Here is a 25,033-nt window from a genome sequence, read left to right as displayed (position 1 = left end):
TGAAGTTTCACGTTCTATTTAGCGTGACACATAACACAATTTGTGCTAGAACGATTAATAATTTAAAAATGTTCCCTATTTAACTACATCTATATTTTTTTCTATAAAATTTAAATTATTCAATTCTTTTTTTCTCACTTTTTCTTATTTCTGTAAAAATAAGTAAGCGCAACCCTGTAGGGAACTCTGAACCTTGTTATTCTGGTAACTGGCCTAAATACTGGGCTCATTAGGTTAAGACAGAACCTTCATAGGCTAGGGTTGTTTAACCAGGAACCTCTGTGTAGGCTCGAAGAGGAGGAAACGACTTTTCATTACTTCGTTGTCTTTATAGCTATTGCGAGGTTGCGATATGAGTTATTTGGCATTTTGCAGCCATCGGAGGAGCTGGATGAAGTAAGAAGAGGAGGATTTATCCTTTTAATTACCTAGGGGATGATACAATAAGCCGCTTGGCAGCAATGTCTTGGAGATCAGTACCCGGGCCAATAATAATAACAATAATAAGCATCACTAGGTTCGAACCCTTTAGAAATTAATCTTCCTAGAAGCTTCTTACAGCTCTCTGTCCGGTGATGGAAAGTGGTGTCACTAACGAGAGAACACTGTCCAAATAAAAACAAAATAAAAATAAACATCAACCTGCAATGTTAGGTTAACCTGATTTACCCATTTTGAGAAATTACATTTTATACACCATACACCAACGCTTTGTAGTTCAAACAAAATCACAAAATAGAAATATAAAAAAGAGAAAATAGCAATTTTCATAGCAAAAAAATATGGTGAGGCAATCTTGTCCAATCATTTTTAAAATTAAATAACATTCCACCAATTCAGGGAACTTCCTCTGCATATAGCAGGTCTTTTCACATGATTTCATCCAGTAAAAAATAGATGAATAGTTTTCTATTAGCTGCAGAATTCTAGTAGCTCTGTTAAAATGATTAAAACACAGTTGTCTAGACTGAAAACATTAATTACGCAGCCATTTTAAACACTTCTCGCGATCCAATTTATAATATTGACAATTTTTTTGTTTATCCAGATAATTTTAAAATTAAAATACTGTGTTTCTTACCTCATTTACAGATAACACAATCACTTGAAATTACCTAAAATTTTAAAGTGATACATATTATTTTTTTCAGTAGGTAATGATTTAATATTTTATTAAAAAGTTACTCACTAAACTGCTGTAAGAGAAACTAAACTTAGCGCTGCACAAAAGAAGATAAAATTCTTGAACGAAGTTCTGAAGGAAGATAGGAAATGCCATTTTACTAAATTGTTCAGTATAACTACAACTTTAATATTATTCAAAATTAAATTACTACTAAAATGTCAAGTTTAGTGAAATTTGATTGCCTAAAGTGGGAATCTTTTGAACAATTTATTTTCTAATTTCAATTTACAACACAACACGTCAGAGGTGTCATAACTATGTGTTCGTAGTACCAATTTTGTAACCGTCTACTCTCATAAGAACAATAGAGTTAGTTGAAATTCTATTTCTGGTAATGATTTTCAAGGAGACTTCTTAGAGACTGGGACGTCACAAGTACCACAATAGAACAGTTTTATTATAGTAAAGCTAACAATCAACAATATTTAAAGTTTATAGCGAAGTTTATATGCATCAGAACCTTGAGAACAGAATTGAAGGAAGTGGTTAATGTTTTCAGGCCATAATTACTAAAGCAAATTATCAAGCAGATGTTCTTGATCTATTGAAATGATTTTCAGTTTTGGAATTAAGAAGGATAGAGTTTCCTATTCTAATACTCTTCAAACTTACACAACTTTGTTTCTGTTCTGGAATTTTGAAAAAGGAAGCCCAAGCTAGGTTAGTAAAAAAAATAAATATCTTAATGCCAAGAATGAGTTATCTGTAAATATTCTTTCTTCTCAAATTGTGGTTAAAAAATAATTAAAATTTATATTTTTTATTAAATTAAACTTGTGAAATTGGGCTGATTGTTTGTTTTATAATTAAATTTAACAGTAAATTGCGTTTATAAGATAATCGAGTTTAGACAAGTAATTATTCAATTACACAACTTTTCAGAAGTAATGGTGAAAAACTATTTCCCATTTTCAAACATCCACCGAAACATTAGAAACAATGAAACAGAGGTTTATTTTCCTCCCAGCTTGGAACATAAATAAATGAAAAAAGAAGACTTAAACAAGAGGTTTGTAAATGCTGGAGGGTCACGCGACCAACTAATCTTCTGCTAACAGAAATTATTCTACAGTCCTCTTATATACCAGCTTGTTACGTTACTTACTGGATATGGTAGTCCAGTACACTTGTTCAAGGAACCTGACATTCCTGCGGGCATGCCAGCCTAACACAGGACGAACACATAAGTGTTTACATGATAGACTTAGGGCCTGTAAATACTAATGTCTGCAAGTAATGAGGTTTGGTGTACATACAGCCGAATTCTAGCTCCATCAATCATGTACACATTTCAATTCACTTTTACTTCAACAGCTTCAATAGTTCTAAGGATGTCGTAAACACATATCTTTTTGATTGATTTGCTTTTTACCACTCTCTCTCTTCAACCTTCAATCACTAGTACTTTCTTTGATCATAACTTGTAGAGCAAAGGATACTTGGCAATCGTTGATCTATCGTTAGTCTAAGAGTGGCAAGACTGATTATAAATGTAGTGTAATCATTGATAGAACACATTACAAACTCTGCTATAAAAAAAGATGCTACAGGAAGATAGGGATGATTAAAAGGGTTTAAAAGCTGAGGGAAGAGCGATGTTAAGAAGAACGTCTTATTGTAGCGTGTTAAGTGATCTTAGAATATAAAGAGAGTTTAAAGTGACACGAAATACTTCTCTTCTAAGAGCCTGTCGGTTCTATAAAGTACTCATGAACGCCGCTTTCTAATTCTTGTCTATACAGGATCTGCATCCTCTTTCTTCAGACACTTCCCTTCCTGTGCACCACAAGATAAGTGGGCGACCCCTTTTTGGCCTTCTACTTTGGAGTACTAGCTATCAGTTACCAGTAGTTTCTAGATAACTTCTTACTATTCCTCCAGAATATAAAGATGATTCAAATCTTTATTTATTATTTATTTTAAGACGGATGCCCTAAGGAGTAGGACGAAACCCAAAGATGGGCCCTGATAGAAAACCAGCTCATTTAACTCACACATTCAGTCTTAAACAGTCACACTAGTTACTCCTAAAATTACCAGTCTCCTTTTGCATCTTTTTTTTAAAAACGTTTTCAGACAAATTATAAAATCATCCCTCCGAATCATATCCACTGCAAAGGAATCTACACCTCACTAAGTGCGAACATTACTGACGGTAGTGTGCTAAAGACTCAGAACATTACATTGAGCCTATCGGATTACCTTCGAGTGAGCGCTCACAGTTCAAGAACTTAAATATATTGAAGTAAAGACTCGGTTCTGTTACGCTTTCATTTTCAGTGCAATTTTCATTTTTTTGTAAATATTGAATGGTAATAAACAATAAAATGGTCGCTAACTGTTCCAAAAAGGTCATGTGAGTGTTCCACACTTCATTGAATATATTATTATTAATTTATTTAAATATTATAGTTACATATTCGATATTAATTAAAATTTAAGGGTTGAGAAAACCAGATTTATTAATAGAATGGGCAGAGTCTTTTAATATTTCTGTTTCTGTTGTAAAGGAAGATTTATTTTATGCCAAACTTCATCTAATCTTTCTCAAAAAAGAATAAAAGAGCAAACGAGAGATTTCCACCCATACCATCCGCTGTCCACAAGTTTGAAAGATTGCCAAGCCCGGATACACAGGTTGAACAGACATCTAACATTCCATCTACAACATAAGAAGATCAGTAATAGTAATAGCAATATGAACACCTCACTGACAACGGACTCGAGACTATCAATATCAATTACATTGCCATTAATCTTGTAGGACTTCCCTAAATAGTGAAGATGAGCTGGTAGTGGAGAAATCGCCTGCAAACATAGTTGGCATCGCGCCCAGTCAAATTGGGTACCAAAGTAAAACCAAAATTCCCGATTAGCTGTCATGGACAGTATAAAACAAAAATAAATAACACGAATGATTTAAATTGATTTGGCTCAAGTTTAAAAAAGATCTACATTGCTCTAGATCTTCATAACAAAATAGATCAAAAACAAGAAACTTAGGATTCTCAAATTTTTGGATTCATTTAGGAGAAAATTCAAATGCAGACAATTTTCTGCTATTGTACTTGGTTGAGTTTTACTATTCTTAGAAAACATACGGACAGACTCACCATCGGAGAAGTGAGAAAGAAGTGGAACGCAAGAAACAAAGTTGAGAGAATGGCAAAGATTCACAGTACACTATCTTCAGAACTGAAGAGTCTTCTTCACTTCTGAAGAAAAACTATATTTGAAATTCCAACACATTCTAGTAACAGCAGAAGAAGACAATGTGATAAAAATTCTTATACTTATCTTAAGTCACCAAAAAAACACAATCTAATCGGCTAAAAATCTCTTTGAAGAAATGCAATGAGTTTGAGAGAAAATGCATTTAAAAATACCTGTAAAGGAAGTCTTAAAAGAGGAATTACTACAGATGCATAAAGGTGCAACTGAAGTAAAAGATCTACAAAGCACTTTAAGCGATACAGAACGACTAGAATAAAAGCAGATCTAAAATAGAAAAAAAAGAACTAGCCCATTTGTAAGTCTTTTGAATGGTTTTCAAATAGAGAAATGGCTAACCGTATTTGTAGAAAGGATTAATAAGGAGAACATGACAATGAAATTCAAGACTTAAAACATGAAGAACAAGGATAAGTACAATCCCAAGGAAAAAAAGGAAATGTCTGGAGGAGTTTCTGAGCCAAATGCCACTATAAGGAAGACAATCTTCTATAAGATCCTTCTGTTGTCCTCCTGAAAGGAAAATGACTGGAACATAAAAAGAAGCAAACAATATAATAATTACCTGCAATATAAGCAATAGATTCGCGTCAAATATTAACGAAAATATAATGTGTGTCGTGCAATGAAGATGTAACCTTAAAGTTGTAACTTTTTTAAACTGTGATTGGCCGAAATTAAAACTCTAATTGAATGATATTTAAAAAAATAACTCGTAATGAAATAAGCATTATTTCAGCAGGTCGGCAGATCTATTTATTGTAGAAATAACCTTGGCAATATGGGAGCACTGAGTATACAGCAGTTATGTCAGGCAAATTGATTAAGCAAAGAAAGCATGATACAGTTTAGAAGAGTGTGAAGGAGTACAAGTTATTATTTAAAAGCTTGTTCGCATGCTACGGTTAGATCCAGTTGCAATTATCTTCAATCATTTATCACACAATGAAGTCCCTCATTTCATTCATAGAGAATAATTTTTAAAAGAACTATATTCAGAAATAGAAATTGCAAAAATTAAAAATTACATGAACTCTCTCCAAAAACTTTAAAAATCATTAATTTTATACATAAATCATTGTCTTAGCACCGTTCTCAACGTAACAAATGATCCTTATTTAATTTTTTAATATTTTATTAACATGTTGCCATATTAAAAAGAAAACAATATTTTGTCATTGATATATTTAAAACGGCAAGAGTTTGACGTGACATCATCTTCAAAGAAGGGATGATCCAGGTGCCTTTTATGCTGTCAAATATATTGATCCGTTTAGATTTATAAAGTGAATAATGGTCAGCTTCTGAATCAAGCTAATTCATAACTTTTTGAAACCTGTTTTAATAAAAAAATAATGGTAATAAATTTCATTCAGTAAAACTTTATAAAAAACTAACCTGGAGCTTAAACCAGGTTCTATAAAACACTTTAAAAATGTTTTAAAACAGTTTTACCGGCTTTGGAAACAAATCTTAAGTTTTTGGAAGAGCCTGGAAATATTATTATGAAAATAGAAAGGGAATAAAAAGGGTTGTCGACAATCTTTTCTTTGCCTTACCAACTGGCTGCATTGCATTTTCATTTTAATATAGCATTGTTGGATAACTGACTGGAATTCATAATATTATTGCAGACATTCGCATATTCCCTTCCAACTGTTTTTTCTTCTTTATTGCTTACTTTTTTCGTGTTCTTCTTACCAGATCAATTTCTGAATATTTTTTATGTTAAAAAAGCCATATTATTCTAATGTTAAAAGGAATTGGGTAATGTTTCAGTGTTTTACCTTGAATTCATTGCAATATTCAATATTTAGCTAACGTCCAAACAATTTCAATCCAATAAGATAAAGCCACGGATTAAGAGAAACTCCTCGTCAAGTATTGCTTAACAAGTTTTTCTAAGGGGATTTTGCAAAACCTAGTTAAAAAGTAGACGAACTGAAAGAGGCCAAAGAAATTGCAGCTACGCTAGAAGAAATTGTCAAGATCGATGCAGAATTTCAAGGATAGATTTAATCGTCCGCAGATAATAACCATTTGTGATTAAATACTTTGTTAAAAACTACGATTCATTACAGATATGCTTCGGCGAAATTTTATATTCATCGAAGTTATGCTTTATTTGGAAAACAAGCGGCATTTTTGTGCCACCCAAAGCAAAGAATTAGTACTAAGCATTAAATGAAAACGTTACAAACGTGAAAATGTATTTAAACTACCTGAAGATATGTTACATACATATTTATTACTTCTTCCGTTGGTGAAGGAAGTTGATAAATACCGACATCTTTTATCAAAGGTTCACTGCCGTTTATTGCATTTATTCAAAAAACCAATAACTTCGTAATTTAAGAACGTGTTTTAAGAGAGAAAATAGCGGCAAGCTTTTGTATGGATATATTTAAGAGTGGTGGTGAATAGGTCCATCAATTGTGGTGGTTGTTGATAAAGTAAAAGTGAGAATAATGGAGGCAAGAAGGGTTGATATTTGGCTGGCCGGATTGTACGCCTCAGTTGGCACCATTTCAGCAGATCTGTACCAAGGCTCTCTGCAGTCACAAATTAAGGATAGACTCCTTGGCTTTATACTCAAAGATCCTTAATTGCATCCACCCCGGATAGTTCGTTCGGGCAAAGAAAAAAAAATTTTTTTTCTTCTTTATTAATTGGTTTGGCCCACATTTTGTAAGGAAGCCTGAGTTTCCCGAGAAGTTTTTACTTTTTCTTTGAAATATACGTATATCTTCTTTATTTATAACCTTACTCTCTCATTCTCTTCTGTTCTCTCGTACTTCCTTCCTCCCTCCCTGAAGACGTGTTCGATGGTTTTGACTAAAGTGTTGTGCCCTAACGACCGGCGAATTCTTTGTTTCAACAGTTTCTATTAGCGTGACTGTTACTCATTTACAGTGAGAATTCTTTAGCTCCTACCACCGCTATCTTGGCAATCGTGTTTTATTGTTATCCCATATTCAATATACGTTTATATCCCATATTCAATATTACGTTGATAATTAAAAATTAAAAAACAGTAATTAGAGTTATTGCTTCCATTTTTTTAACTAGTTCTATAGATAAAATTCGATTAGCGTTTTTTGTTACCAGTTGAATTTATCAGCTTATGAAATTCTATCGTTTTAGTAAAATATGACTAAATAGCAGCACAAAAAGCACATTCTGATTTTGATTCAATAGACATTCCGATTTAATATCTAAGACTGAAATTCAAGGCAGAAACTTGCTAAGGCACTTCTTACAAAATAATTATCAATTACAAAATATGTGACTAAAACTCGACCAGGCTAGAAGAATGAGTTGTAAACATGGTGACTAACAACATTTTCCGCCAGCATCTGTATTATATCCTCTTCTAACACCAGCCTCAACGAAAAAATTCAGTTGTTCTTCTTGATTTAGTCCCACACGCGCCTTAGCCATAGGTCACGTTTGCTCTCTTTGGAGAAGTAGATCGCACCTTCCACTAAATCTATCTTCTTCGTCGTTGAAGCATCGTTATTGTTAATGTGCACAATGGTTTCAATAAGGTGTACATGCCGGCTATAGTGCTTAAATGCTATAATTTCTGCATAGCACAGCCACTTCGTCTACTGCGAACAGTTTCTAGAAACAGATGTATTCTAGATTTCCTAAGAGATTCTGTAATAGAAAACAGTTCTCTCTGTGATTCCGGGAGCTTATTTTACGAAGAATCACGGAGCAAAAGCGCCGAAGTTTCATTCACTTTGCCTCACTTTAATTCTTCTTGAGCTCTTTTAATATGGCAACTCAGTTTCTTACTAAAAAAGAAACGTTATTTTAACTCTGAATGATATAGCTCTTCTTAATTTATCTGAACGGATTGAGGAAACAGCTTCTTCTACGAAAACAAAAGATTTACCGAACCTCAAGGTACATTCAAATTCATTTGTCCAAGATTCTGAACGTTGAATGAGCAGTGTTGGGAAATATTGTCCCATAAATTTAATATTCATTTAATTTATATTGCTAAAAATGTGTGGCTAGACCCTACAAAGCTGTTGGTTCGATCGTTCAGAAAGAGATTCGTTTTTCTAAAAAAAGCTAACAGTAGCCTCAAACTAAATAAATTTGTTCAATTAATTAAAGAGAAAGAATCGCACATTGATAGATACAACTAGGACAAGGCTATCTTCGACAAGATTGTATTGAATAACATTATTTATTTTTGTGAATCACTAAATCATTGATTGATTAAATGATTCATTCTTAGACTGTAATATTCTAAGTGGTACATTTTTAGTGATGTTAATTCAGTTTGAAGTTCTGTTTTCAGTTGGATCAAGGCAAACTCTTGACTTCATCAGAATAGTTTTAAAGTTCAGAATACGAGCTCTTCTGCAAAAGATAATAATTAAGAATTCTTTCCAAAAACCTATATAGTTTGGTTGATATATATATGTTATTATCAAATTTGACACATTTTATGGTACATTTTTGAAATATATTAACCAATAATTAAAAACCATTAATACGAAACCACACAGCCAGCCAGCTATGGAGAGCTTTGCCTCTTGAATCCTAGAATTCATGACCTTGTTAAATAAATGGAACAACGATAATACTCTGGCTTAGTTCATTTTCTTTTATATATTGTCGGTATTAATTATTTATTATTTATTTCTAGCATAATTAACTAATAATTATGCTGGAGATATAAACATTTTGATAACATAATGATACAAAATAAGGCTGCCCGTGCTTTATATTATTATAGTACGAAGTTATAAATGTTATATTTATATTTAATTATGAATTGAATTTAATTAAGTTGTTCCCAGTACACCAGTAAATTGAAGTTTGACATGGAGCACCACTGGGAGGCATTTTCTTTCATGTCCAGTATTTGAATTAAAATTTGAATATAAATATGTTTAAAATGGAAATATATTATTATATTTATTGGTTCACATCTTTTAAAGCAAGTTAAAAAAAACGTAAAATTGTAATGTTAGCATTCTTACTTTGTTTAAGGGTTCTTATTATATGCCACATATAGAGGATGAAAAGTATTTTGGTAAAAAGGATCTAAAGGGAAAGGTAGGCGAGGCAACACTGGAAAGAAAGAAATAAACAATAATTGGATTAGAGTTGTTTAGGGAAGCTGTACCATAACATATCCTCAGCATCTTGAAAAAAAAAAATCTTCTGTAAGCCCCTTTTGTATCAGTGTTTGTCTTAAAGAATGTTGGGAGCTGTAAATAGTGGGATTGTTTTGGATTGTGTAGGGTTTGTTGTTGATAGCTAGCTACAGTTTGTCTACGGGATTACCCAAACACATATGCTGTTTGCATTTCTCAAAGGCCTTTTTGATACCATTATAAGTGTAGTTGGTCAATGCTTGAATATTTGAAGAAATGGTTAGTCCACTTCCCTTTTCAGTGAAACATCAATATAGATATTTATTTTGGGAGGAATTTTGGTGACAAATTCCATTCACGGTAAAAAGAATTCATGCTTAAAATGTCATAGAGCTGACACTTATAAAGAAATAGGAATTTTATTGTGATTTGATATTAAATATGTACAAGCAAATGGAAAAAAATTACTTGAGTTGTAAAACATTTGTTTTTGTTCTCCCCTCAGAAAAATAACACAGCACTGTCTGCACTTTAGGAGAAGTTAACCAGGAACTGAACCGTAGAGTTAGAGGTATTAAATATAAAGTCAAGTAGTGTCAAGGAGAGAGAGATCTCGTAACTAGAGTGAACATCTCACATGAATATCTGCGCTGAAAATCAAATAGCTAACGTTGATATTGTAATCCCCTCTCAACAGCAAACTCTAAGCTGTTGTGGTGTAGTTCCTATTAGGATTTAAGTAAGATCCATAGCTATTAGCATTCAGCGTTACAAACAGTTACAATAGTAGTGTAGGAGAAGCAACTTAGGTACAGTCTGTTCACTGTATAAATAATTACGTTTAGTTACAATAGTACAATACTGTTGTTATAATGTGTTACAAGACAGTGGTTAGTACAACGAACTGCAGCTGTATGCACTTTGTGTGTATCTAACAAAACTTGTTCCTCTCAAGAATGTAACAAACAGGTCTAATGTTGTGTTGAGATTATTTATTAATTCTGAAATCACGCCAAATTTAACAGCATAGTACATTTTGTTCCGGTTTCCCGGAAGCGCTACTTATTATAAAAAATATATTTTTTTAGTTTTCTGAGTTTTATTTTTTCGAAAATGCTTTCGAAGATATGTAATATTGAAGGCAGAGAGGTTTTTTTTTAAAGTACAAATTAAAATTTTCAAGAAAATGTGATTACGTCAAGTGTTGACCAAATAAGCGTAGTGAATAAATATTTAGTCAGCACAAATATATGACTAAATCTCAATCGTTTATCGAACTCGAAATAGTTGGAGATTAAGCTTAGTCATGACAATATTTTGCCTAATATTGTCGCAAAGAAATAGAATTTGTTAATTAAATTGTAGCTAATTGTAGGTAAACAAAATTAGTGCATTTACTTATCATCAATGAAATTTGGTTCATTCTACTTTGAGTAAGTATCTGTTTTAAATATTTAAAGAATTGTGCGACTAAATTGAAGTTTACAATTAAATGGTGAAATCGGTGTACAGTATTTTCCACCAGCTGAAGAATCACGTTAAATACTTTTTAAAAAAAGCTGTGCTAAACAGTTGGATTCAGTTTTTTTTTTCCTCAATTGCTAATCAATTCACTGGTTCCAAATTACTGCGAAGCAACGCAATGTTTAGTCCGTCCGCCCCAAAACACAGAAAAGAATCATGAGGAAACACATAGTAGAACTGGTGAGATATGATTAAAGACTAGAGCGTTGAAGGCCAACTTGATAAGAACGTCCACTATACAGTTCACGTCATGATGAGAGAATCAGCATTATTCATGGGAATAACACATGGCGAATCTTTTATTACGAATATTGCAATGAAGTTGGCATTATATGTGTTTTTTCTGCACCCACTATAATGCGTAGTACTTGTGGGTTCTATTATGAATAGTTACACAAAAAACAGTTACTGTAGCACTACAGATGTCGGTTTGACGCAATTTAAATCAACTCGTGGAAGTAATTTGATGGAGGTGCTAATATCTGCAAATATATAATATAATATTCGTATTTATAAACATATTGTAATCCCCATCAAAGAGAAATGAAAAGACTGGCATAGTACAACGTGAAGCGGATACCCAGATGAACTGGGGAGTTAAGAAGTAAATCCTAAGGGCGAAACAATATTTCACACTTCGCAAAAGAGCGAATCCAGTCAAACTACCTTTAAGTCTTTACATGGAAGTCGTACTTGACAGTTTACAGAGTTTTTAGCTTGTTTAATTGAAATAGAATTGATTTGAAGAATTTGGTTGCACTAATTAATAGTCAAGCCATATAGTTACCATCTGTTCAATTAGGGAATACCTAGCCAGACAAAGTATTGTAATGCGGGATCAAAAGGATAACAGAAACAGTGGAACACTAATTAGATGATGTCCTAGATTTTTACCATTTAGATTGAAGATATTTCGTGGATAAATCGAGACAAGTTTAGGACTTGGATTCACTTGAGATAATAAATCAAGGAATCCGGTAGGTTTCGAGTTAAAGATGGACAGTTTAGTTAGTTTAGGCTAAGATTAGAGCTCTTTAACTTTGCCTAGATGCTGTGCCATACAACAACATCCATCTGAATAATTAGGTTTCTAAACTTGAAATTACATTTTCAATCTGTTTCAATAACATATATAAAGGTTGTAGATACGCCATATTAAATGAAATGGCACTTGGGAATTAAGTTTAATACTGGATTTGTTCCAAAAACCACAAAATAAAGTACACCTGAGTAATGTTATAAATTACCTGGCGTTTTGTTGACCGAATTGTGAACGATATTTTGAATTTAAGGGTCCTCAATTTTAAAAATTCTATCTAGATTCTTTTAAGGCTAAAGAAGTACGGATCAGATGCGAGTGAAAAAGAAAGAATGTAAAAACAAAAAATTGTCAATTTAAATGTAATTAATGGCAATTTTCTTTTCCTAACTAAGCGGATTTTCCTAATTAAGGGGCAACAATTAAAAACAACTTGATTCAACTTCCATTCTGTTTAATTAAGGGGCTAGAATTCGAAGGGGCGAGCGCACAGTACATGCGGTTTTTAAGTATAAACCTAAACCAAACATTAATATAAAAAGCACTCACAAAAAATAATACTAATAATAAAAGATAAAATTTATTGTAAATGGAAAGAAGTTAGAAATTACGTCTTAATTTAAAAGTAATTAAACACATTCCTAATCAGACGGCACTAAAGGAAGGAAACAAAGAATGAGGAATCAGTATCTTTAATTACAGAGCTTCAATTCAATGAAGGTACAATACACTAACTATAAGTACAATTTATTGAATCTTAAGAGCAATAACGCACTATTATAGCCAACAGTGGTACTAATAACGGCTACAGAAATTTGAACTAATAATTCTGAACAACTTTAAAGATCTATTTTTGAAAAATAACCAAGTTACTCGTCTTGAAAGTTTAAGTGGCCAAAGAAGATAAAGTTTAAAACAAACTTTTAATCCCAGGACAGATAAAACCAACAGAGCAACTTTACCTGGAAATAATTATACTAAAACATTTCATTTATATCCCACATCTATTTAATTTTCAATCCAAAATTTTTGACAAATTTTTTTTACTGAAGCTGCTAGATTCAGATTTTCAGTGTTTACGTCAGAATTTAAACCTGGAAGTACGCTGGTAAAATGGAAAATATTAAAAGGAATCTGTATTCGGTGGCTGCAACGATATTTATGTCTTTAAATATAAAGCCTCTAGTCCATGTACACAAAAACCCATACATATTCACCACTTATTTGGATTACACCTGCCACAGTGATTATAACCCACGTTTAGTTCTGAGTCCAAAATAAGCAAAATAATCTAGTCGAAAAGATCAATCCAAAGCCAAGGTAATCAAGATAATGCTCTCCTGGGTACCAGAATTTGCTGAGAAAGTAAACAAGCTCTGGCTAGTCCATGGACACTATTTATTAAGTAGCATTTTAATATGAAAATAACTTTTTTGCATCTTACATATTCCAATGGACTTAATCAACGTTTTTTTACGAGTTTTTAGAAACTACTTTTACTTTTAGAAGTACCACTTTACTGAATATTTCATTTTTCTCAGAATTTTTTACGCAAATGGCTCCTATACTTTCTTTAAAATTCGTTTATAAAGCGTAAGCTTTTATTTGAACATTTTTACGTGAAAAATTGTTATTAAAGCATGTTTAAACATGTTTAAGTATTCGTTATACATTTTTGTAACAAAAACTCATGAGTGCGTTCTCACCAGATTTGTTTAAACAAAAAACGGGACAGAGAGATATCAATGGAAAACATGTTCTTCAATATAAATTATACGAGAATTACAGAAATATGAGATCTTTTTTATTCCCCAAGTAAGAAAATAATAATAACAGTCATATTTAACTATCCTTGACATAACTATTACCATCGGATAAATGTGATGTCGATTAAACGAGCAGAAAATTCATTTCTCAAAACGAACATCCGTCCATATAAACTCTATATTGAGTAAACTAAAGAGAAAAATCCATTAAAAATGTAATAAAACACAGTAAAATAGTATAATAAAAATGTTTATAGCTTACATGGCCATCTTGTTTTTATGGAATAGTTTTTTGTTTTTTTTTAAAGATATTTGATAGAAGCAAATATTATAATATAACGTTGATTATAAATAATTATTCTAAATGGAAAAAGGCCATCATCATCTTCCTTTACGCCTACATTAATTATGAAAATAATTAAATAACAATTGTTGGGATGTTTTTAGGGATGTTTTATCAGCGCAAGATGTTAGTTGTACAGCAGTACCATTATCTCAATTGAAAGATAGTGTTTTATCTTTCAGAGATGAAATAATAAGTAAGATTATAAGAATAAGCTATAATAAGCTTCAATTACATCCTTTCACTTACTAAAAGCGTGAAGCTGGACGGTTTTATTTAATACACATTATTGACAATCTGATAATGTTATAAGAAAACAATCTTCTAAAATACGAATCGCATCTCAGAGTTCTTTCGTTAACAATAAATAGATCAAGTGAGTTATTGTAAGTGGTCCCAATATCAAAAAATTTATTTTAGAATTTGAGTACCATCGGAGGTCCACTTCAGTTATTTATTTTAAAATTATTGCCTGGTGATAAAAAGGCAGACTATTTCCATTATTGATTGGTATTGTGATAATATTTGTGATAAGACACAATTTGACATAATTACTGCGTAACTATTATAATAGTTATTTATATACAAATTTATAAATAATATTAGAATGCGGAAATGAATGAATAAGAAAAGAGAATTATTAAATTCGTACGACATTTTACACTGACTTGTTTTTATTGTTAAAACGTTAAAAATATAAAGAGAAGACAACTTAGTGGAAAATATAGAACAAGGAAATGCACTTTTCTTTTAAGATCAATAACCTTACTTTCCCGATTCCTGCTAAAAGCAGTTAAAGTTATTAAGTAAAAGGATAGACACTGGTTTTTACACTCAGTAAACCTTTAAAAAGAAAAGTAAGAACACAATATAACTCCGGAAGCCTAAGTTAGATATTGGAGAAACCTTTTAGTTTTAAATTTCTTTAGTTCAATATTGTTTATATGTCATTCGTTAGACGATTATGTTAATAGTAGATAATGTAAAAGTAAAATCATCAATAAAAGCTTTAAACGGATATTGTAACAGTTTTCAAGAGAGAAATCTCAAATTAATATTGCTTCGTAAACAAAGATACATCAGGGACTTCTGTTTGTACATTTACCCTTAAAAGTACTTGTTCATAATGATAAATTTGGCCCTTTAACCAGCAATTTGCTTTGTGGCACAACTGCCCGCATCGTTGAGGTCTTTGAAGGCCATTATAAAAAGAATTAGATTATGATAAAGTACAAGACAACCTAAAGAGTTGTGAACATCAAAAGGTGTTCTGTTATCCGTTATTGCGTAAAAGAAAAGTCGAAGTACGAGGTGTGGCTACTAAGTAACAGACTGATGCTGCTACAGAAGTACTATGCATGCGTCAAATCCTAACGACCGACAGCTGCGCAGCATAAAGCCTTCTCTTTCCATTGCAGCGTCTCACGTGTTTGTAGAGAAATCTGTCTGACCGGAACCGTTGTTTGTGTAAGAGGTGTTAGTTTCGTTTTGCCGAAAACATGATTACTACACATGTAGTAGAGCAATGAATAGTCGTGAAATTTCACGTGAAACTGGGTCAAACCGCTACTGAAACTTATCTTTTATAAAAGAAGTTTATGGCGATGAATATTTATCACGTGCGCAAGTTTTTGAGTGGTTCAAGCATTTCCAAGATGGCCGAGAAGTCGTCGGAGATGATGACCGCCCGGGTCGCCCTTCCACACGTCCAAAACGGATGAAAATATCCATATTATTAATCAACATTACTACCGTGAGGTGCTTGCTTAACTCCGTGAAAGAATAAGGAAAAACGGCCCGATTTGTGAAAGAACAAGTGACGGGTTCTCCATCAGGACAACGCGCCGGCAATGTCTGTCAAGACGTTTCTAGCCAAGTACAACATACCAGTTTTAGGCCATTCGCCTTATTCGCCTAACCTGGCCTCATGTGGCTTTTATCTGTTCCTCAAAGTGATATCTGCATTAAAAAGATCTCGAGTTCAGTCCGTTGAAGCTGTGAAAGAAAAAGCGGCACGCAGGAGCTGACAGAAAAAGATTTCCAGCACTGTTTCGAACAATGGTAAATTCGCATGGAGCGTTGAAGGGATAGGGGAGGGGTGTATATTGAAGGTGATAATAACTAATTATGTATACGTTTAAAATAAAATGTTTTACAGCAACAGTCTCGTTATTTACGCAATAGCCACACCTCGTAAATGACAGGGATTTCATTAGAAAACAACAACTGCGAATCATTGGCCGATAAGTTGTGGATGTATATACCTAGTCATTGAAACAGAAGACATTTTTCGGCAAGATATAGCAAGAGAAATACTTACGCTGGATTTTGATTGTTTGAAGAACTAACCAAGGCTAACGTAGAGGCAATGAGGAAGAAAAATAGTCAATCATGCTTTAATATAAATGGTCATTATAAATTTTGTCAGTGAGAAGTTAATCCCCTTTGAGTCACCTAGAAAAAGAATCAAGACCACGAATACGATAATAAAAATTTTAGGAAAGGATTAACTCCGAGGGCACAGAAAACAGAAATTCTGAGTTCTAATCTAGCTATCTGCACGTAGATTTTCAATTCCTGGAAGCCTCTACAGCTCACTTCACGGTGATGGACATGAGGTAGAACAGGAGTCAGCTTTTATACCTTTTTTTTTTGGAGGGAAGGATCTCCTCATCTGTTCTGAAATTACATTTTAGAAGGACCTGTCCACAAAATGGCTTAAAAAGAATCTAAATTAAAAGTTATTGATGACCATCAACAGTGCAAAAAATGGAGTCCGCTGGTATGTTTTTCGGAGCCGGATATAGTCAAATAATTCTTTTAAGAAGATTCTCCTAGAAGCTGTTCAATTCAGATAGTAACTATTTCCGATAAAAGTGCGTTAATAAACTATTAAACAACTGAAAATGCTAACACATATGTTGAAATTAAAAGTGGCAGAGTGGATAGAATATTTATAGTATAGTCGTATTCCATTACCGGATAGAAGTGTGCAGGCGAGTTTATGAGGCTGATCAAGAGAATGCACCCAGGGTAAATAGTTGATTCCATTAAATGAAGGAATGGTGAGATGAAGAGAGGTAGGCTGAGAGATTAATAAATTAAACATGAAGAGGATGAAGCGTGTAGTGGTGGTAGAAGGAACTAAAAGTGATGGTAAAGAAGGGTCTGTGGAGTTTGTGTAAAGGGTCTAGCCGGCTAGTACTCCCTTCAAGTGTAACAAAAACTTTACCTGTAGAAGGTGAAATAAGTAAAGAAAAGGTAGGAGGCATTGATGTTGGTTCAAGAAGTATGAGTCCCAGCGGTAGACATTGGAATATACGCGTAAAATAAACAGGCCAGATGAATAAAACAAAGCAAGTTGTCAAGTTAAAAGTTGTTTAGTTCCATCTACAACAGCGTTCGGCCCTACTTAGTTTCTTCTTTTGCGTTAACTTCTTTTTTATGTTAAAACTTGGTTCTTATTCTTCCAAAATACAATATATTTGTTTATATTATATGCATAGAGTTGTGTGAAATAAAATAGTTTAATAAACATATTTTATTGTAGAAAAGTTATTTATTGTACTAGTGTGGAAAGCTGAGTTTTAACTCACTTTCCCGAGTCCCGAGCGAAAAAAATTAACGGGCGTGGGGGTTGCGAAATAGGTGCCAGTTTTTGCCAAGAAATTTTATTCCTACGTCTATACTAGAAAAGAAACTTCATTTTTATTTTTTCATTCAACGTCAATGAAATTAGCTAATTCCCTCCTGCCAGCCCGATATAATATGGAATTCTTTTGCCATTTTGATAAGGCCACGTCAATTGGACTTGCTTTTGGAACGTTTTATGTCATTACGGACAACACTGAAGAGTCTGTACAAAATCCTACATTCTGGTGCAGGTAATCGTGGCCCCACAGTCCCTCTGAGGCATATTTGTGAGGGATTTTGGTCGTTAACAAATCAGCCAGTTACTTTTTCTCGAGCTAAAATCCCGAATAAAATTAAAGAAAAGAGCTGAAATAACAAATTATAGTATTCGGATTGTCAGCCAATCAATTGAGTAAAAATTCTTTCTTTCAAAGTGTTGAAAATTGCTCAACCACATTTTGGTAATCTACTACAGTAAACTCAGTGGGAAAAAATCAAAATTGCCTTTGATCGTAATTTTGGAATATTTTCAAGAACCCTTTACCTCTTCTCCGTCGAACTTCTATGATTAAAACATCAATAAAGTGCCTCTAGAGCATCTGCTTTTCCTCCATGATTGACTCATTGTACTGATAGGTTCGAGACAAAGAGAATTTCTATCGATTTTTATAATATAATTTTTTTTTCAATGGCATATTATGAATTTTAATGAAGATGAATTTTACACTGTGTTAGTTTTATTCTCTTTGTACCTCAAGAAATAAATTTAAATGCAAATTTGTTTGGCATACGATCAATTAAGATGAGATAAAATTCTCATTTCAATGTTCACAAAGAGGATTTTATAAATTCTTTTGGTCCTGACGTTGCTAATAATTAGGTCTTCTTAAAGAAAAATCTAATCTTCCAATCCTGAAAGCTATTTTTTAAAACTCCATTTTCCAACAGGAATTTTAGTTCCATACTTATAATTTGTGCTAGCTACTTCTCTTTCGTCTTTAATATTTTAACTTCTGTAAATGAATTGTTATGTGCCACTAGCCGTTAACTACATAGAAAAAGCATTTAGGTGAAAGAATTCAGGTCTCTTATGTTGTTGTTGTATGTAGCGCTACAGCCCAGGGTGGGCCTTGGCTTCCTTAATAATGCCTTTCCATACATCTCTATCCATGGCCTTTTCTTTCCACCTGCGGACGGAAAGTGTTCTTAGGTCATCCTCAACATCTTGAAGCCATCTTCTTCGTGGGCGCCCTTTTCTTCTCGTGCCATATACGTCCCCGTACAACATTTGCTTGGGCATTCTATCGTCCTGCATCCTCTCCACATGGCCCAGCCACTCAATACGTCGGATTTCGATAAATTGAACGACACTGACATCCTGGTATAGCTCGCACAGCTCACTATTTTTACGAATTCTCCAGTTGCCTGACTCACTGTCTAACACAGGTCCGTATATTCTTCTTAGCATTTTCCGTTCAAATATCCTGAGGCTGTTTTCCATTGCAGCAGTAATGGGCCAAGTCTCTGCCCCATAGGTTAGCACCGGCCTTATTAAAGTCTTATATATCCTAGCCTTAGTAGTCCGGGATAAGTCGGGCGTTTTAAAAAATTTTCGGTTGGCAAAAAATGCGCGGTTTGGTTATAAGGTCTCTTATAACCAAACTTAACTTATAACTTAAACCGTTACTTGTAAGTTTGGCCGACAATTGTTAATCATTAAAGAAAACAAAATCATTAGAGCATTCGCTAAATGTGAACAAAGAATTGAAAATAAAATTTACAATGCCGAAAATGATTACTTCCTAAACCACTGTAAAATGTCAATAGCATTTTAGTTAATCGCCAGCACAATTGCAACCGATTTTTCAATAACCTATTTTTAGAAAAAAAAAATATCCGAACAAGTGATGGGATTATTTCATTTATTTATTTGCAGCATACCATTGATCCAGCCCACGGAATAGGAGAAGTTATAAAAGCAATTAGTAAAATATAATCGATTGCAATTCCTTATAATAATACTGAACGAAGAGTAATTGCTCTAAACTAATTTTGATAAATCTCGTTACTTGGAAACAAGTGTCCAAGAGATAAATTCCTCTGCGTAGATGCAATCAATATTTGAAAGATCTTTCGTTTGAGAGCAACTGTTTCGTTCAATGACTTTAAAGTCATCAATTATCTGGACTCGAAAAAAGATTCAAGGTCCTGTATCAAATTGTATTGCAGAGAGAAGAATTGAAAAGAGGCAGACTGTACAACTACAGAGCTTGGAGGCATATTTAATTTTAATAATTATATTAAATATTAAACATGAGATAAACTTACGTTTACCTTATTGCCGAAGAAAGTTCAACACGGAAAATCTGTCGAAATCACAATACTTCCTTCCGCTGGGAGTAAGAAAGACAGGGGTAAATAAAGAAAACACAAAATTACTGCATAACTACTCTAAGAGTGTACACTCATAAATAATACATCCCGAGAATTAGCTCCATTCTTCCCACAAACACTGCATAAGCAAATATTTAATCATGAAAAATGGCAATGTAATGCCCAAAGAGAACGAGGGCCTACCCAAAAAAAATATAGAGTAATTTATTCACAACCCTCAACTTTCCCTTTCATATAAATTGTTCAGTTTTTTGAGCACTTTAAGGGGGAAAACGAAATTAAAGATGGATTTCCTTTGCTATCAGCAATTGATCAAACATTTAAACTAAAAATGAGATAGTAACTACAGTGAAACAATGCAGTAAATGGGTAACAATTGCTATAATTGGTTTTCCCAATTGCTTGATGCCTTCGCTACATTATATTGTACTGTTAATATTGTTGTTTTCTGATGTATTATCTGAAGCTTCTTAGCATTCAATTTCGTTGAACAAACGATCTTTGTGTGTTTCCTAGTTGAAGGAACTTTTTTTTTTAAAGAAAAGTTTTGTAAAACTTCACCAAAGGAGACTCTAACACCCAACGCATCTGTGGGTACGTTTTTGTAAGCTTGCCCGTTGCTATGACCTCGCCAAAAAAAGCGCTTAATATTTTATTTTCTTTAAAACTAATGTGGTCTATGCAGCTATGGAGTTTTGGTTATTTATTAAAATAAATAGCTAGTTCAAATAATAATGTGAAAGGTACTTCTGGAGCAAATTCAAATTTTATCCCAAGAAAGTCTACTAAGGAAACTTGTAAAAACTACATTTTGAAGTATATAGTATACTGTTTATAGTAAACTCTCCAATTTTAAATCTAAAACTATTAAATATTTGCGCACAGTTAACTTTACCAAGGTCGAATATCTTTTCACACCATCTTTGCAATGGTGAATTCCCTACATAGCGTCTTCTCAGTGCGCTGAGAATTCCAGTACAAGGTAAAACGCTTACGCTCTACTAAACTCAGCTTCCATCAAGTAGATCTAATTAACTTGGTGCAATTAAGATAAAACGTTTCGTGTATAAATGTTTACTTCTTCTCCGTTTTCTGGCTTATTTTAAATCCAATTGCATGCTGGTGGATCCTTGCCAAACATTGTTAAATACCTTGCAAAAATCTGAACAGCCTACCGGATAAACAGCATTTAATATGTATAACATGATCCTACTTAAATGTAATGTAAGTAAACATTATTCTAATGTTGTACAGAGCGAATGATTGTCGACAGCTTGGAATGTTGAATGTCCATATTTCAACTCCAATTTAGGACTGAATAAAATATCTTGTTTTGTTTTGCCTGTACGCATACTTATCTTCTAGATCCATATTTTTTAAATAGGGTTATTTCCAGAAAATAAATGAGATCATTTGGTTATTTTTTCGAAATTGAGTATCTCACTCCCTCCACAAACACACAGAGGTGTCCGACACCTCCCTGCATTCTTTCTGATCACCGGCTTTAGAAGGGTACCATTTTAGAATGAGATTATTAAAAACACCAACGGATCTCAAGGGTTGGACAATATCTTTGATTTCGTTCACCATAACGTGCATGTTTTCTTTCATTAAGACTAGAGTTTAGATTTTCATCTACTTTCAGAGATGGAATCATCAGTTAGCAAAGAGCAGGAGTTCCACTTGCCTTAAACCGATATCGTTCGAAAACTGACAAGAAAGCCAAGTCTTCTTTGTAAGTGGTAGATGCAAGGAAATGTTTAACTGAAAGAAGGATATCATTAAGGAAGTTTATGAAATCACCTTATAATGGTTAATATCAAAATTTGCAGTGTTAACTGTCAGCTCAAGCAGAGTTTTAACTTAATTGATACTTTGATCAATTAAAACGGCTCCACCAGATTCTAACCCAGGGAATATGGCGCCATTTACGCCCGTAATCAACCAAAGACATGGCAATATGCCAATTGTCGTTCTACTGCGTGTACAGATATATATTTTTAACATTACTACGCACGGATTATGTTACAAAATTTAACAAACATAATGGAATGGCAGCAATATGTAAACTTCACTATTTTTTACTACAGAAACATCACTCCTGACTTTGACTGTTGCTATTCCAAAGAAAATGACTTGCGACAATTTCATAATATATGTGAAATTGAAAGTTAATCGAATCGGTGCAAAAATCGTTAAAACTTTTGAGTAAAGTTTAACATCTTTTAAAAACTTGAACTAGATTGCAAATTTAGTAAATAAATAAAAATTAAAGCTTAGTTAAAAATTATTATAATTTAAATAAACTACAGATGAACATTTTAAATTATATTCTTTAACCATATAAAGTTTAAATTACCTGTATTTCACCTATCATAAACTTATCTAATTACTATTCCACAATATTATACTTTATGCTATTAAAGGAAAGTTAATCTCAAACTCAGCTACTTTGTAACAACTTGCGTCAGTTATAAAATTTGTTACACGAATAACTTTGGCCCGAAGTACTGAGTTTCTTTTTTTGTAATTATCATTAATTAAATTATTATGAAAAAAAAAAGAAATAACACTTTAAAGATGATAAAACATAAGAACAAAACCATAAATGAATCAAATTGAATCCTAGTTTCTTTCGATAGCTCAACAAAACTGTTAAACTGCCTCTTGACAACAAAAGCCTAAATTATATTTCTATTTTAAAACACATCAGGGATAGAGCTATGGGGTTCAACCAAACGCTCCAATCTCTAACCGGACTACACATACCAGATCCTTAACATTCCTTTTATCACCCAAGTCATCAAAACCCAATACAGGTAACTCCATTTCTACCTGCAGTTACAAGCAAATTGTCAAGCTCATTTTTTTTTTCTTTCTAAAACTCTACCTGAAACCCAACGAGACAGTGGCCTCGTGATGTCCTCCTCTCGTGAAGAGAGTGACTTCTCCACTGGTAACTTCTCCATTGGGTAACTTCTCCACACGTTTGCTTCATTTGTTTCTCTGTTATCATGGTTACTTATCGCACCAACGGGCTGATTGCAGCACAAATAAATAAGAAAAGAAAACATCCTATTTATTAATAGTATAAGTATAAGGGAATGAAAGTGGACTAGAGATTCTCAATCCATAATAGGCTCCTCTTAGAGACATTAATATTTATTAACAAACTGTAGGGTTTATCTAAATTCATTGAAACCAATTTCTATTTATTGCAATAACATTTCAAACTCCAGTATTGCTATAAATCATATTAATTTGATCTGTTTAAATCATCGAAAGTGAAAAAAGAATTTGCATCAACATTGTGTTAGAAAAGGCATAATCTCTTGCAACTTTCATTTTTAAGAGCGATTAGAATGCACTTTTATGTTGCAAATTGAATTCTATTAAGAAGTTACGATGTGCCGCAGTACATTATAAGGTAAAGTAATAACCATAAAATATTTCAGCAACAAACAAGCATATTTCTATGCGAATAGAAATGTAGTAAACTTAGAAGATGGACAAGATTAACATTGACCGCCCCACAATGTACACAATGCACATAGGCCTAATTGTAGTAATTTAATATGTACAACTACTTGAGTTTAGCCTATTAAAACCAATAAACCAATTGGAGTCTGAGGTCGATTGTGGTGGACAAGCGCTTACTATAAATATAATGGTTGATCTCCATGTAGACGAGGTCACCAAAGGTCAGAGATACTACAAACACAACTACAGAACAAATTACGGAAAGTGCTATCTGTTAATTGTTAATTTGATTTGCAGACAAAAAAGTAAACAACAATTAAGCCTTAAACCAGAGTAAACTATAAATATTATGAAGCCAATAATAATGCACGGTTTAAATTCAAAATTAATGATAATAAATAAAAAAATCTGATTTTGCGACACTTAACCAAGTTTATCTTAAATACGATTCTTTCAGTTGTAATCAAATTTCTTTATTACAAAATATATACAGGTGAACAGACTTCTCATGGATATTGACTTCCGTTGGGTTGCCCAGCCTACCAGCACAAATCACTTACACTGACCGCCCTTTACTCTAGATGAACCTTTTGAAGTCTGAGGACCGGTATTTGTACACAAGTATTGCCGAAGGGTCCGCAATACTATGTCCTTCAATGCCCTGTATATCTAAGCCTATTTCCTCGTCAATTCATCACCCACTCAATGTTTCGGTTGTACCTCTTTACTTTTGTACTCTTTGATTGGAGTAATTCTAACTTAAGAATTTTATTAAAATTAAAAGTGTTACCACTTAACAAAAGTTTCTGGCTTAAGATATGTCAGAATCGTCTGTTTCCCTTTTCTAAATCTTTAAATCTATCTTTTTGGGGAGACCCCTTAAATCAACACAGTCAGGGATAAATTGGAGGTATCCTCATACTTCTCACAAACACTAAAGAAAAGGTTTGGTAGGAGCCCCATTATGTAGACATGTCTTGTGAAACCACAATGCCCAACAATGAATCTAAAATCAGGTATCTGAGATATGTCCGTGAAAGAAACAGCAACTTGACTGCATAAGTAGATAGATCACTCAACTCAATGAATGGTAAATGCGTCAACATGCATTTCCGGTGTAATCTATTTATTTCGGAAATGAATCGGGGCAGGGAACATATGGGCACAGGTTGTGCACAGCTGTTCGAGGCTGTTATCACATAACCGTTAAGCCCATTTACACATATCTCAATTATTTTTTTGTTAATGAACAATGAAAGAGGGAACCGTTATTTCCTTAGGATAGATATTTAGCAGATTTGACTTTACAAACTCCGT

The 25,033-nt window shown here is 33.1% G+C and overlaps 1 protein-coding gene across 1 annotated transcript in view; it reads right to left on the bottom strand.

The window, feature by feature from the left end:
- The window catches only part of MCU (mitochondrial calcium uniporter), a 286,499-nt gene that overhangs the window by 252,888 nt on the left and 8,578 nt on the right, over positions 1 to 25,033 (bottom strand). The gene's annotated exons all lie outside the window — the stretch shown is intronic.

Source organism: Rhodnius prolixus, unplaced genomic scaffold (genome assembly GCF_049639745.1).
Source record: "Rhodnius prolixus isolate KJV_2025 unplaced genomic scaffold, Rpr scaffold_3, whole genome shotgun sequence".
Lineage (NCBI taxonomy): Eukaryota > Metazoa > Arthropoda > Insecta > Hemiptera > Reduviidae > Rhodnius > Rhodnius prolixus.
The sequence above is the reverse complement of the archived record's forward strand: the minus strand, read 5'-3'. Positions and strand labels throughout refer to the sequence as shown.